This window comes from Ursus maritimus, unplaced genomic scaffold, assembly GCF_017311325.1.
Source record: "Ursus maritimus isolate PB19 unplaced genomic scaffold, ASM1731132v1 scaffold_14, whole genome shotgun sequence".
NCBI classification, from domain to species: domain Eukaryota; kingdom Metazoa; phylum Chordata; class Mammalia; order Carnivora; family Ursidae; genus Ursus; species Ursus maritimus.
In genome coordinates this window covers 6,260,330-6,275,926 of record NW_024423786.1, presented here as the reverse complement: position 1 = coordinate 6,275,926, position 15,597 = coordinate 6,260,330, and the positions used below count along the sequence as shown (strand labels likewise).

Here is a 15,597-nt window from a genome sequence, read left to right as displayed (position 1 = left end):
AGTTCAGTTGGGTTCTCCCAACCTCCAGTATCCTTTCATTTGAATCTATCAATATTTGTTAGACAGTCATGGTGTTACTCATAAGCCTTCATCGCTCCAGAGTAGGAATCTTAGTCCTTTAAGACAACTTGCACACTGTATACTCAACACACTTTTTGAATAATGTAAAATTTTAGTTTCTAATTCTTCTTCATGACATGCCTTCATGGGTGAAATACAGAACTCTCTGTACCCTGCCGTATTTGCAAGAGCTTTACCTTGTGAATGACTGGATACATGTTAGTGTCATCCAAACAAAAAAACATAATGTTCTGAATGGGGAAAGAAAACCAGAGAAATATCATAGGATTAATCAATTTTAGAAATAGTAATGATGATGAAATCCAAGTATAAGTTAGGATGAGTTGAAAGGAAATTTGAAAAATCAATAATCCCCCAAACCTAGGACAGAGTTGATTAGGTTTGGAGTTTCCTTAGAGCCATGCCATTGTTTTATACTGTGCTCTCTTTCTTTTTTAATTCCCCATGGTGACTAACATAATTCTGGACATATATAAGTGCTCAATAAATATTTGTGTATTAAAAGGGCTAAGGTTTAAAAGAGATAATCTTAGAGTTTATCTAAAGGAAACTGATGAAACTCATTACACGCCAAAGGCAGTGCGAGTTGAAAATACAAACAGACTCATAAAAGGAGCTTGAAAGTAGATAATTTTTCTCTTAAAGAATCATTTGCTCAAAGGGAAGAAAACCCAAAATAGTCTGATACAAGTGGGGAACAGTCTACTTGATTTGAGGTAAGCGTTTAGCCCTCTTGCTTTAAACATAAGGAGCAAGAACAAGAAATCATAGACCTTAGAAGGACATCCATCTAGACCAAACCCCTCATTTTACAGATGTACCAACAGAGACCCAGCCATATTAACTGTCAAAGATCATGCAGTTAACTATTAACTGGATACCAAACTGTTAACCTGATTTCCATATGCTTTCTCCCTTCCTCTTGATGGATTTATTTAGTGAAGAAATGACTTAAAATATACTTCAGCTTCCTGACGTGTACAACTAAGAAGAGGGAAAGGCACTGCTAGACATGGAGAGCATGCACAGTAAACAAGAGATGGAAGCATTCCCTGTGTCCTCAGATGGATGGATGGATGGATCAAGTGTGGCCTGTACCACAGAGGAACTTTACCAGCCTGGAAAAGGAGTGAGAGTCCCACCCAGGCTACACCATGGACCTTATGTTGAGTGAAAGAAGTCAGTCACAAAAGGATAAATACAGTAAGATTCCACCCCTGTGAGGTACTTCGATTCACAGAAACAGAAAGTAGAAGGGTGGTTGCTGGGAGCTGAGAAGCCAGGGGAGGGGTGTGCTCAGGGAGGAAGGGAATGAGGAATTGTAATTTAATGGGTGCCATTTCAGTCATGCAAGATGAAAACATTCTGGAGATTGTTTGCCCATCAGTGTGAATATACTTAGCACTACTGAACTGTGCATTTAGAAATGGTTAAAAGGGTACAATTTATGTTACGTGTTTTTTTTACCCAATGAAAACAAACAAAAAGGAAAGAAGAGACAAACATAAAATAGTAAAAGAGAAAGAGGCAAAGAAGGGACAATGCCAAGAAAAGCAAGGATCAACATAGTTCCTCCCAGTCAAGGAGCTTCCCGCTACCTGCACCTGCACCCCCAAATCCAGCCTTCTGTTCTGATTCTTAGATGCATTTACTGTACTTGTCCAGCTGCTTACCAAAACCACTCTGCTGTTCATGAACTCCCTGCTCTGCTGTCAAATTTCTGATCCCAATTTCTACACCCATACCCATATACACATACACGTGCGTGCACACACACACACACACACACACAGAGCACACACCATGGTAAGCCAAAATCCTCCTCCCATTCTGCAATCCTCTCCTCCCCAGGGTTAACCTGTCCCCAAAGCCAAAATCCTTGTCGTCACTTCTACTCTGTAGGTGGCCCAGGGTCAGAATTAAACCAAACTGTGAAGAAAAGATCTATCTCAGGAGCCTCTTTCTCTCCTTCTTCCCTTGGCTGTGGCTGCCCAGCGCCCTCATGCAGCTGCCAGGCAGACAGGAGGCACTGACTCTGCTCAACCCAGAGATGTCTGGGTCAGTGCCCTTGCTTTGCACAACTTTATCTCTGTGGTTTCTACACGTGGTTCTTGCATGTGGTTCTCCTGTTCTCCCTCTCTGTGCCATCCCACTCCCCACCAGTGTCACTGCCACTCCTACACACTATCCACATTTGCTCTCCGGCAACTGTCATGCTAAAAATAGAATCAGACTACAGAAATCATACTGCGGCAGCATGGGGAGATAACAGTTTATTTACGTGTGTTGATCTCTCAGGGAATATTTGCATTATAGTAGGTAACAATTCAAATGGTCATCTCTTTTGTGGTGACATTTTAGCCATCTGAGACAGGCCTCTGGGACCATGATTTTAAAGTAGCAAGGCCTTTGAGGTACATGTCCACAGGACATGAAGGTCTGTCTCTTCCTTCTTTCCTACTTTTCCACTCCTGCGACAGCTGCCCTGTCTCTAGATAGTGTCACCTTAAGGGAAAAGCTTGCAATGTTTTGGTGCTTGGCTTCATAGAGAGATAAATGACGAAGTCCTACTTTTGAGTAGTTTATAATCTATAGTTAATGACTTGCCTAGCTCAAAATTGCTGTTTATTCAGGTGGTCAATTCTGAAAAATTCTCGTTGGGATACTTCAAAGGAATGGACAGATGAAACATAATTCTTAAATTTCTGGTAAGATTTCAGTTTCTTCTTCATAGAATTTTCCCCAAACCTGTTGTTTTGCATAGCATGCAAATTCTCATTTGAGCTCCATCTTTTAAATTTTCCTCTGTGTTTGCTGGAGAAGCTAGTGAGCCATGATCTATGGTCAAAAATTGCTAAGGAAGGTGGTAAAGACATGGAGGGTATGAGTAATATGGAGTTATCAGCTCCTTGTCTTTCTGGGGGCTACCTTGGCCAAAGCGATCTTCTTTTAATTATGTGCTTCCGATATGACTGGGTACATATGGATTGAAGAGGTGAACCCCCCTCCTACAAAATAAATTCTTCACTGAAGAGCATTGCAAGACATGGCACATATATCCTTCTAAATTACCCAAAGACACGCAAGCACTGGGCTCAATTCATAGCTGGCCTCATGGTCAATGAGGAGACTCTCTAGGCGTTCCGAACGCAATAATATAAAGATGTGTGGCTTCCTGTATGTCTTTGTAATGACAGCTCACCTTTTGTTCTCTAGTGAGAGACCCAAATGTCTGAGTGTCAGTCTTCATACTAATACATGGATTTTCGGTTCTCACTCACATTGAGTTGTAGGAATGAAAGATCAGATAATGTTCACTCTTTTTCGTTGAACTTGGCTTAAGAGATCCCTCCCTCCATTTTTCCTTGCATTGCTCTTTCCTTGAAGTGTCAGGCCAAATAAAGCAAGAATCTCTCCTATGGCATATTTAAAGCCAACCCCGTGTTCCTAACACCTGTATAAAGCAGGAGAAAGCTGAAAATGAACAATTGTTTTCTAAGGAAGAGCCGTACCCATAAACCATCTCTCGAACACAAACTGCCTTCAAACCAGCAAAAGGAAAAAAAAGTAATTGCCAAGAAACCAATGAAGCCACACAGCCAGGCTAGCTATTATGCTGCTTGAGAGCTAGAATAGCTTCAAAAGGCAAATCCAATTCTGTTAGAACAGGAGTTGAGCTAACACTCCTGGGTAATCCAATAAAGCTTCCAGTAATTCTGTTGTGTTTTTTTTCCTACTCTTGGTTATTTTATTTTTGTCTTTTGCTTATCGTTTGGAATGGTGACTCATCGTTGCTACTGGGCAGTTACCTTTGGCTACTCAACTTTCATTTTAGACTGAAGGCACGCTGCACCCTTTTCAATAGTTCGGAATTCCTTTTCTAGGGAACGTGTTATGGCAAATCCTGGAGACCATAAACCTCCGTAAGTCTTATTTATAAACAGGTTACCTCCTTTCATCTCCTCAAAAGGTTTTTTTTTTCTTTTAAATACGCATTAACAAGAAAGAAATACCAGTCTTCCCAAGAGCTAAAATCTTATTAAGCCTGCATTTCAACTTTTTTTTTTAATCTACTTGAATTCCAATATTTTTCAAATGGACTAGATAAAGCCCGGCGATCAGGGGCCAGGAAAGAAAGATGCCTCTCCTAGGATCTCCTCAAACTTAATTAACTAACACTTTGACTAGGGGTAGACCCTAAAGGAATTTAATCAATTTATTTCTGCCAAAACCAGTGTTTTATTCTTGGTCTTTGAGAGGAATAGGAAAACAGAAATAACAAAGATGTTTCTGTAAAGATTTTTAAAACGTCCAGGATTGGAATGTCTACATTTGCACCACATTTTATAATTGTTGTCCTCATCACATTGAAAAATACTTATTAAGCCGTTGAGCCTGCATGGTGCTGTGGTAAGCAATGTATAAGGAGAACTAACTACACAGAAACAATTCCCATTTTGCCGGATGGAAAGGGGAAGCTAAGGCCGAGGCACAGCATGAAGGATATAGATTTGTTCCAGCGGGTGATAAATTATGAAGATTAAAAAAAAAATAGGTGGGTTTTGCTTTTTTGTTTTCACAGTTAAATTTTTTAAAAAGCAAAATAATCATACAACTGGAGAAGTGGAAGCAGTCTCAAGGATCATCCAGACCGATGCTTTTATTTTGTAGATTAGAGAAGTATGCACGAGAGACTCAAAATGATTTGCCCGAAGTCAAAGAAAATGAAAGACATCCTTGGGATTACAACCTAGGAATCCTAAATCCAAATATAATATTCTTTTTATGGCACTATTTAGCCACGACATTTTCAAAAACACATTAGTAAGTTATTATAGATGCCATTTCAGCAAAGGTTCAAGAATTTCAAGGTTAGACCTGGTGACGGGATCCCTGGGCTCCGCTTCTCATTAGCTCCAGAATGTGAATCAGTTCCTTCATATCCCTGCATCTTCGTTCCTTCATGGATAAAACAAGAGGGTTGAACTGAATTCCCTTGAAGGTGCCCTTTCCTGCTCTCACATGCTACAATTCTGTTGTTCGATGGGCACCGAACCATAGGTGGTCCTGGAAAAGAATCCTATATTGTTATGGAAGAATGTGTAAGCTTCCCACAGGGCCACCAGTGAAAAGGTAGTAGTCCTGAGCCAAGAAGAATGATCTCTTTCATTAAAAACCTCAGAAACTCAGAAAATCAGGAAGTATTTTCTTTTTTCCCTGTCTCAGTTACTTCTTTACCACACAGGAGGATTTGGTTTGGGTCATTATTCGTTTCTATATTAGAGTCATGGGAGCCTGATTGTTGTTGGCTCCAGGTCCATATCTATGCATGTAAACATATATGTTGATAACTTTAGAAGTTATTGGTAAGGGAAGCATTTCTTTCTTTCCTTCTTCCTTCCTTTCTCCCTTTCTCCGTTTCCTTCTTTCTTTCTTTCTTTCCTTCCTTCCTTCCTTCCTTCCTTCCTTCCTTCCTTCCTTCCTTCCTTCTTTCTTTCTTTCTTTCTTTCTTTCTTTCTTTCTTTCTTTCTTTCTTTCTTTCTTTCTTCTTTTTTTTTTCTTATTTGGTTAAACTGTTCCCCTTAGGATAATGTTCCTCTGGTAGAATGAGTGATCCTCACTCTTGCTCTCCAGGGGGAGGCTATGGTTAGAGAGGATACTCATTCTTGCGCTGTCTTCAGTTCAAGAAAAAAGACAACTGAGTCATATGTGGTTGGTGCTTTCTGTTATTGTTAAAAATGCAGCTACCAGTTTGTCCACTTGAGACCAAGCAGAACACTAACATAAATTTAACAAACGCCTGATCCTGGGTTGCACCCCAAGGTACAAATCTTTTTTTTTTTTTTAATTTTTGCTGGATGTGCTAAATAAAATGGTCAAACTTGCGTGTAGGATTATTTAAGCAAAGAGTTGTAATCATAACTCATTTCAGCAAAAAATCCAGCTAGCTTGAAGCAGATTTAAACAAAGCCATGCACTTTGCACAGCCCAAATGAACAACACTAACTTGTGAGGGGCACTGTGTGTCTGAACATGCTTATTTTAACTTTTTTTTTTTTTTTTTAGGATTTTATTTATGTATTATTTATGTATTTATGTATTTGGGAGAGAGAGTGAGCGAGAGAGCATGAGCAGGGGCAGGGGCAGAGGGAAAGGAAGAGGAAGAGGGAGAAGCAGACTCCCCGCTAAGCAGGGAGCCCAACACTGGGCTCCATCCCAGGACCCTGGGATCGTGACCTGAGCTGAAGACAGACACTTAACTGACTGAGCCACCCAGGTGCCCCTTAAAAATTCTTGTTTTGATGAGATTTTGGCATTGTAACCAAGAAGCATTCCCAGTCAATAATATTGACATCACCAGACTTTGAAGAAACATGTTTCCTTTTAGATTGATACAAGAGTTAAAAAAAAAAACCATAACCATAACATTTTAACTTAGTTTTGCATATTGACTTCCATTTGCAAATATTATAGTATGAAACGCCATCAATTATAAAGCAATGACAATGCCTCAAAAGTTTTAGAAGCTTCTCACTCATGGTCTACTTCTCTGTTTTTCCTTTTTTACATTAAAAATTTGATCTTTGCCTTATTGGAACTATGAAGAAATCTAAATCTGAATAGCCCTTTTTATAATAGACAGTCATTGTTTGTACTTGCAAAATTGGATTAAGAAATCACTGGTATTCTTAACACATGTTTTTTTGCCAAAGAAAATTCACCATATTTCTGCTTAGCCTTGAAATTTCCACCAACCAGACTGAGTGATTGGGTACCACCCACACTCTTCTCTGTGGCGTCCCTACTTCCCCAGGGAAATCTCAGCTTGAAACCCATATAACATGTACAAACTCCTTGTGTGTCTGATTCTGTTACACCTGTCCTGCAGGTGAAATGATTTCCCAGCTGCGCCACATAACGCGATCGCACACTTAGTTTATAAAAATCAAATAAACATCTTTTCTGTGTTTCTCTCTTTCTGTCCTGTTCTGTATCTAAAATTAGAGACTACACCCTTCTATTTGATGGGAGCACCTCTCTTTGCCCTTCCTCTTCTTATTTTTTTAAATTTTATTTATTTATTTGAGAGAAAGCAAGCAAGCACAAGCAGGCAGGGGGCAGAGGGAGAAGCAGACTCCCCACTAAGCAGGGAGCCTGATGCGGGACTTGATCTGACCCTGAGATCTTGATCTGAGCCAAAGGCAGACACTCAACCGACTGAGCCACCCAGGTACCCCTTCCTTTTCTTATTTTTAAGCGTTAAACTCCCCTTGGATCATAATTATTTCTTGAGCATGAGCATATTATGCACATGTAATGAATAGTTTCCTTCTTTCCTTCCATAAATACCCGAGTTGTTCAAAACCCACTCTTCCTTTTCCACTCCCCTTCCAAACCAACACACATCACACACACACAGCTTTAAAAAATTAATATAAACTAAATTTTATCATGAATATAACAATCAAACCTCTCTAATGGGCAGTCCCCTTAGCTTTACTTATATCCTAGTGCTGTTGAAAAACGAAATGTAGGGGCGCCTGGGTGGCTCAATCGTTAAGCGTCTGCCTTCAGCTCAGGGCGTGATCCCGGCGTTCTGGGATCAAGCCCCACATCAGGCTCCTCCGCTAGCAGCCTGCTTCTTCCTCTCCTACTCCCCCTGCTTGTGTTCCCTCTCTCGCTGGCTGTCTCTCTCTCTGTCAAATAAATAAATAAAATCTTAAAAAAAAAAAAAAACGAAATGTAAAATACGTTGTTAATCGTCAAAATCAGCAGATCTTTGGAATTTTAAAACGTTCTCCTTTATTCAAACAATACATGCAATGAGTGAACTAATAGTATTACACAGCTTATTACAAACAAAAGAGTGCCCCTCCCCCCCAAAAACTACAATCCACTTCCTCACACCACCATTTCTGAGCTCTGCTTCTCAGATACAATGTCTTTTACCAATTTCTTCTGCTCTGTTTCTTCTAGAGTTCCCTCCATACTTCTAAATGATTTGTTTGTGTTGCTTTTTCTTTATTAGTCTAACTTTATTATCTAACTTGCACCTATGGAAGCTGTGAATTTATCATTCTCCCCTCCCCCTCCCCCCACCTACCGACCCATCTCTTGTCCTTTCTTTCCTTCTTTCCTTTCTCAACTAGTTCTATCACAAGTTTTTGACAAATGAACATTCTGTGTTTACATTATTATTACCATGTACATATTATTCATGAGTGAGCCAATAACATAGTATGTTACATTTCTTTTCTGTACCTTTATCTTTCCCCTAGAGTTAATAATTACCACCCCCCCACCCTTTTTTTACTCCTGACAATTTTTACCAAACTCTTCGAAAGAATCATTAAACTCTTTTCAACATAGCCACATCAGGTGGTCTATTGGTTTCATTTTGGAGGAATCGGGGAGACATCTTTCTGGAATTGCTCCATCCTCCCACTCCAGGTGGGATTAATTGTTCTTTTCCGCCTCCTGCAAAGCTGCCAACTTTGCCTTTCCCACCATCCTGAGAATTGTTTTCCCTTTCTCCAGTGTTGGTTCCCCAGTCTCCTGGATTTTTGTCTTCTTTCTAATTGGCCTGCTCTGCGCCCTTGTTAGGGTATGTCTTCTAGTAGCTTCCTAAGGAAAAGGGAGATGGAAGCAATCTTTAACAACTGTTTATTTGCAAATAGCTTCAAGATTACATGGGTGTGATCATATATTACAGTTTTCCACAGATTCTCCTATTCTTAACATTTTGCCCCATTTGTGCACGCACACACACAAGATGTGTATGTGTTCCATCATCAACTTTGATAAATTTAACATGGACACAGTAATCTACCATCCATATTCCAATAGATCAGTTTTGTCAGTTGATCCAGAAGTGTTTTTAATATTATTTTTTCCCCTCTGTTACAGGATCCAGTCTAAGATCATGTATTGCCTTTAGATGTCATTGATCTTCTTTCATCTGGAACATCTCCACAGCTTATCTTTGTCTTTTATAATGTTTTTTCTAAAATAAATAAAGCCCCAGGGTGCCTGAGTGGCTCAAGTGGGTTTAGAGTCCTACTCTTGGTTTCAGCTCAGGTCATGATTACAGGGTCATGAGATAGAGCCCCATGTCAGGCTCCAAGCTGGGCTGGGCATGCAGCCTGTTAAGATTCTCTTTCTCTCTCCCCCCTCGCTCTGCCTTCTCCACCCAAAAAAGAATAAAATAAAATAAATAAAATAAAATAAAATAAAGCCCTCTTCCCTTCTATTTAAATAAGATGTTCCTCCTTTTGGTTTCCTGTTGTTTCTTCCTGATTAGATTCAAGGTATGCACTCCTGGTCAGAATTCCTGGTCTTATGTTCTTTTTAGGGCATCACATTTGGAGACATCCCTTGTCCATCTGCCCCTTATTGGTGATGTTAATTTTGGTCATCCAGTCAAGGTGCTAGTTAATTTTTTCCCCATTAGATAGCCTGTTTCCCCCTCTTCCAATAAATAATCTGTGGGAGGACACTTTAAGATCATACTAATGTTCTCTTGATTGAAATTTCCCCCTAGATTTTGCAACCATTGATGATTCTTGCCTAAACCAATCTTTACTTTGATGGTTGCAAATGATGATTTAACTCCTGCACTCCCTTCACATTTATAAGTAAGCACTCAGCGTTCTACCAAAAGAGACTTCCTTTCCCTTCTCATATATCCATCCATCAATGCATCCATCCATTCATCCACCCACCCATTTATCCATCCTTCTGTCATCTATCTATCTACCTATCCATTATCTCTCTATTCTTGGTATGGACTACTCATGGATTTCTTTTTTTTTCTAAGGTTTATAATTCATTACTGTCCCTACTCTCTCTTTCTAGAATCCTTATTTTTCAAATTCTGGCATGAACCTCTAATTTTCCTATCTTTTCTCTTCTGTTTTTCACCTTTTGGTCTTTTCATTTTACTTTCTGGGACAGTTTTTCAACTTTGTCTCCAAATCCTTATATTGGCTGTTTTTAATTTTAGCTATCACATTTTTAATTTTCGAGAGCTCTTTCTTGTTTCTGATTATTTTCATTTCTTGGATGCGGTATATACTCTTTGGCCTTTCAGAACATTATTGAACCTATTTTCTGCTCCCTGCATTGTTTCTATTTCTTTTCTCTGAGTTTTTTTTTTTTTCAGATTATTGAAAGCAAATTATTATTTGGGTTTTTTAAAATTATTATTTGTTTGCCTGTCATGGTGGAGGTGTTCCTCAAATGTTTAGTGTTCTCTGACAGATTCTACTTCAGTGTGAGTGAGGCATGGGTAGGGTTTGTTAACTGGTGGGCTTCACTGTGATGTGATTCAGTAGGGCCCATTTGTTTCAGGGAGATGTCTCCAAATGTCAGTGTCCAGATTTGTTTTCTCTTGAAGCAGTTTCTCCAGGGGAGAATTATCCAGTCTCTGGTTGGGGAAAACTGTGGTGGTTGTGGGGGCGGGGAGGGAGTTGGAGGACTGATGGGGGCAAGAGGAAGCTGGGTGTGGAGCACAAGGAGGAACTCTTGTACAGTGTTCACCCACACCCTCCATTATGCCTACAGTCTCTGAGCTCAGAGCCTCTCTCTCCTTCAGTTTCTTCAAGGAATAAATCTCCATTCTTATACAGGGTAAGAGGAGTAATTGCCTAAGTGGGTGGAGTAATGGAGTAGATGGGGGGAGCTAAATGCTCTTGGTACAGAGTCTCAACCATGCTCAATCCTCTCCATCCCTAGGTTTACCTGATGTCTCCAATTCCTGAACTTTTAGTGTTCTGTAGAATGAATTAACTCTCTTCTCATTGCCTTCTGCCTTCTGTAGACTTAGGTTTTAGCTTTCTTCACTCCATTAAGTCAGTTATGATGGGTCCTTCTACTTTCCATTTCTTAGAAATTTGTCGAATCTTCCATCCATTGTCATCTCCTCTCTCACTCTGTCTGTACTAGTGAGTTTCTGCTGTTTTAAATTCCTGTTGGTGATGCTTCATAGAGCAAAAGAGGTAAAGATATGGATTTGACCCAGCTTGTTAACTAGAATATAAACAAAATTTGAAATAGGATGAGAATAGCAAAATCCAAGATTAAAATTCGCATTCTGGCCACCTGCACTCAATCTTTTCCAATTTAAGTGGAAATGGCTGCTGGGTGTGAGTTCTGCACATTTAAGTTTGTTTTGTGATCAAGGGGAAAGACAGGATCCTAAAGGATTAGCGTGGAGGAGGATTTGATGTAACTGCTCAGGGAAAGGTATCAAGAGAAGCTATTAACATCATATTTCTTTATATAATATGTAAAATTATATCTCATCTGCAATGACCCACATACTTTTGCAAGATTGACCTAGAAAAATGGAACAGCTTTAAGAAGACCCAGTACTAGAGATCACAATATGGATATGATACAAATGATCTATATTTCACCATTTAAAATGACAATTTAAATATCACATGGGATGCAGGGATGGATTTAATAGGAAATTCAATCATAAAACAGAACTTAAAGAGGTGCAGACTTTCAGTTATTAAAAAAAAAAATCCCAGAGATATAAAGTACAGCATAGGGAATCTAGTCAATAATATTCTAATAACACTGACAGGTGAATAAATTACACTTATCATAGTGAGCATTGACTAATGTTTAGAATTGTCTAACCAATATGTTGTGCACTTGAAAACAAATATAACATTATATTTTAATTATACTTCAATTAAGAAAAGGGGGGCGCCTGGGTGGCTCAGTTGGTTAAGCGTCCAACTCTTGATTCAGCTGAGGTCATGATCTCAGGGTTGTGAGATCAAGCCCCACTTCGGGCTCTGTGCTGAGCATGGAGCCTGCTTGGGATTCTCTCTCTTGCTCCCTCTGCCTCTCCCCACCCTCTGCTCTCTAAAAAAGAGAGAGAGTGAGAGAGAACAGAACTTAATTTTCCCGTGTTCAACAACTAATGTTAGAAACCCTGTATGTGCCAGGCACCATACTATGTGCTTATTTCCCAGATGTTCATACTAGGTTATCATTAATACCCCCAGCAGGAGAAAATGTGTTTTTGACAGAAATGCAGACAAACTCAAGTTACAATGATGAAATAAGGAAACTGGTTGACTCTATATGGTAATAAAACTGGAGAGTGACTGTAAAATATAATCTGCCTACAGTGCAGTTTGACTTATCTCAGAGGGATTTGCCCAATAAAACATTACTTATGTATCTAAGGAAACTGTATTTTATGATCCCATAACTAACTGGAAATTAAGCAATTTGGCTGAATCAAGAGTTTATTTATAAATATTCATGTTTTTGTGAAACCACAGCCAGTTTTGAGGTAGTTTATCTTATCAAACAGTGACATAATGTAGGGAAAGGAAGATCCATTGGCTGGTCCACTAAATCAAGGGGGAAGAAAATTCCATATATCATTCAGGATTTTCAACTTGATACTCCATTAAAAGTTTGCTGAGTTTTAGTTAAATTATGTGACAAAGGAAGGAAGAAATAGTTTTCCTATACAATTCCTTCATAGACTTTGTCATTGGTAAGGGGTAGAAGGAAGGAGGACTGCAGAATCCTCCACAATGTATTGTTGAATGAACATGGGAGGTCATGATGTGCATTATAATATGCAATCTGTATGAGAGGGTCTAGCAGTATTTACACAAATGGTTAAAAGAGGTAATATCAAATTTGCAGGCTACATTAGGCCAACTGATGACATCCTTGTTCCCCGCATATCAAGTGTGGGCAATGATGTGGGGCAAAATAAATGCTAATATATTGTTAAAGGGAATGGAAGTTGGTATAGCTACTTTGGAGTGCAATCAAGCTTCACATCAGAAAAATGCAAAATAAAACAGTAACGAGATACCATTTGGTGCACATCAGATTGGAAACAATTTCAAAATCTTACAATACTAAGTATTGGCAAGCAGGTGGGAAAGTTCATACTGTGTATGCTTGCTACATTGTAAATCCAAAGGACCACTTTGAAGAGCATTTTGGCAACCACCAGTAAAGTTGAAAATAGGCATACTCCGCGACTCAGACTTTGCAGGTTTTCATTTTATTTCAGTTCTTTGTTGATTGAATTATATCATCAAGTAGACTTCAAGAAATGGTCTATCTCCAGAATGTTGTTTATCTGATGCTATCTACTGTTTGTATGTTGCCTGTATGTATCTGTTGCCTACATGACACCAGGTATAGAATTTATCAGCCAAAGCCCTTATCTCTCAAGACATTTAGATGTTGCTTCAGTTTTCAGATGAATGTTCCAGACAAGAAGTCTCAAGTCAGTTTAATTCCTTGTCCCTGTGTAGGCGGTTTGATCCCTTTTCCGGGAAGCCTACAGGAATTCACCTTCAGCTGCTTCGCCAGCAGCATTGGTGTTAATCATTTTCTGTTATTTTTTCCCTGAAACCCTTTAATATGTAAATTGAACTAATCATTTCAGAAATATTTCTTCCCCTGAATATATCTTTGATTTGGTTTTCCACATGTTCATTCTGTGCCTTTTTCGTTCTAATGTATTTCTTTGTTCTGGGACGGGATTGTTTTCTTCTCAGATCCTTTCGTTTGCATTTCCTGCTCCTTTTATTTAATTAATTAATTTACTTATTTATGTTTATTTTTTTCTTTGAGAGGGAGAGAGAGAATCTTAAGCGGGCTTCCTGCCCAGCACAGAGCCCAACACGGGGCTCAGTCTCACGACCCTGAGATCATGACCTGAGCGGGCATCAAGAGTCGGACGCCCAACTGACTGAGCCACCCAGGTGCCCTGACAGAACTTATTCTGTCATTTTGTTATTTCACATCCTCCTTAATTTTCTCAAGAGTGTGAAGAATATAGTATCTAAACATTTCTTCTCTTTTCATGGTAACATGTCTTCCAATTTGGATTCTTTACTGCATTTCTTCTCTTTGGGGGGACCTATGGAGGGGAGACGAACAAATTCTTGCACGAGTCCCATTTCAGCTTGTTTTACCCACTAATTTTTGGCTTGGCAATCCTATCCTGGCCTTTCGGCCCCCAAATAATGTAGCAAATTCTCCTTGACTCCAGATCTTGTTCATTTGGGTAATATTTGAGTCCTCCCCTCAAGCAGGATTTTAAGGCCTCATGTTAATGGGCTGTGGTTTTGTTCTATCCTTTACTTGCTTGTGGGAGCAGGAAGGGCCTGGGGAGTTTGGGATTTGGGGAGATGGAGGTCATGGAACTTTATCACCTCTCTTTAACGAACCCTGCATAACAAGTCCATTCCATTGAGTTGGGGGATGAGGGTCTGTCCTTGCAAACAAACAGTTAAGTTTCACTATGTTTCCCTGTTTCAGGGTCATCAAGCTGGTGTATTGAGTGTGCAAGCATTGGCTGTTTTGATTTTCAGTTTGGTGTGACACATTTTCCCTCCCACCTGTCATCCAGGGACTTTATTTGCTACTTAAACAAAAACAAAAATAAACAAACAAAATCCTCTTTCACTTTACACCAAAGGGAAAAGAGGCGAATTCTATGTGTTTCTCTGAATTAGGCTCATATTATTTATTTGAGGTTAGAAGGTGGGGCTTCAAGTTTAAAGTTCTATACATTTTATTTACATCCCCACTCTTCATACCACCAAACCTCAGTGAGGTTTTCCAGAATTTTATCTGCCTACTGATTGCCTCACTGTGTTTCTCTCTTGAGAGAGAAAGTCAGGAGTCTATTTCCTGAATCACCTTATAATTTGATAAAATTTGTGTTATATCAGATGATACTCTTAAACTCTGTAGAATAAGATGGACACCCTTGCATGCCTGCAGCATCAACCATGTATCTTTTGCTCTTTCACTTCATTTTTTTAATGTGATTTAATTTAGGGGAGGAAAGTTCTGTGGTGGTCCTGCATTTTGACTATCATTTAAAGATCTTTCCAAGTTCATATTGTATATATCCTTTGGCTGTGAATGCTTTGGGTTAAGTACAGAAGATTATTTGCATTGAAGTTTTCTCATGGTAAATTGTGCCCTCAAATTCTTATTTGAATGTTTTCACCTGGTCTCTAAAAAATCTTTTGTGGCCATCATTGCTATTTCTATATACTTCTAAGCAGTCCACAGCCCAGCAGAAGATGGAAGATAGGATCTTTTTTTTTTTAAAGATTTTATTTATTTTTTGACAGAGAGAGAGACAGCCAGCGAGAGAGGGAACACATGCATGGGGAGTGGGAGAGGAAGAAGCAGGTTCCCAGCAGAGGAGCCTGATGTTGGGCTCGATCCCAGAACGCCCAGGATCACACCCTGAGCCAAAGGCAGACTCTTAACAACTGTGCCACCCAGGCGCCCCGGAAGACAGGATCTTTTAAACAAAATACATTTGATTATTTTCAACCCTTGAGGAAAGGAGTAACTATAATAACAACATAATCAGAGCAGACAATTCTATTTAGGTTAGTGAGTCGCATTTTCCTAAAGGTTATCTGTCCATTTTTAGCTTACCTTTAATAAGAAGAAATGTAATTACTTCCAACATCATATATATATATATATATA

General features: G+C 39.3%; 1 long non-coding RNA gene across 2 annotated transcripts in view; it reads right to left on the bottom strand.

Annotated features, from left to right (window-relative positions):
• Nucleotides 1-7,782: 7,782 nt before the first annotated feature.
• The window catches only part of LOC103669545, a 30,145-nt gene continuing 22,330 nt past the window's right edge, over nt 7,783-15,597 (bottom strand). For both annotated transcript variants that reach the window (XR_570328.1, XR_570327.2), the window contains 2 exons: nt 10,822-11,109; nt 7,783-8,706 (listed from right to left, as the gene is read on the bottom strand). This is a non-coding gene — a long non-coding RNA (uncharacterized LOC103669545). The remainder of the gene's footprint in view (nt 8,707-10,821; nt 11,110-15,597) is intronic.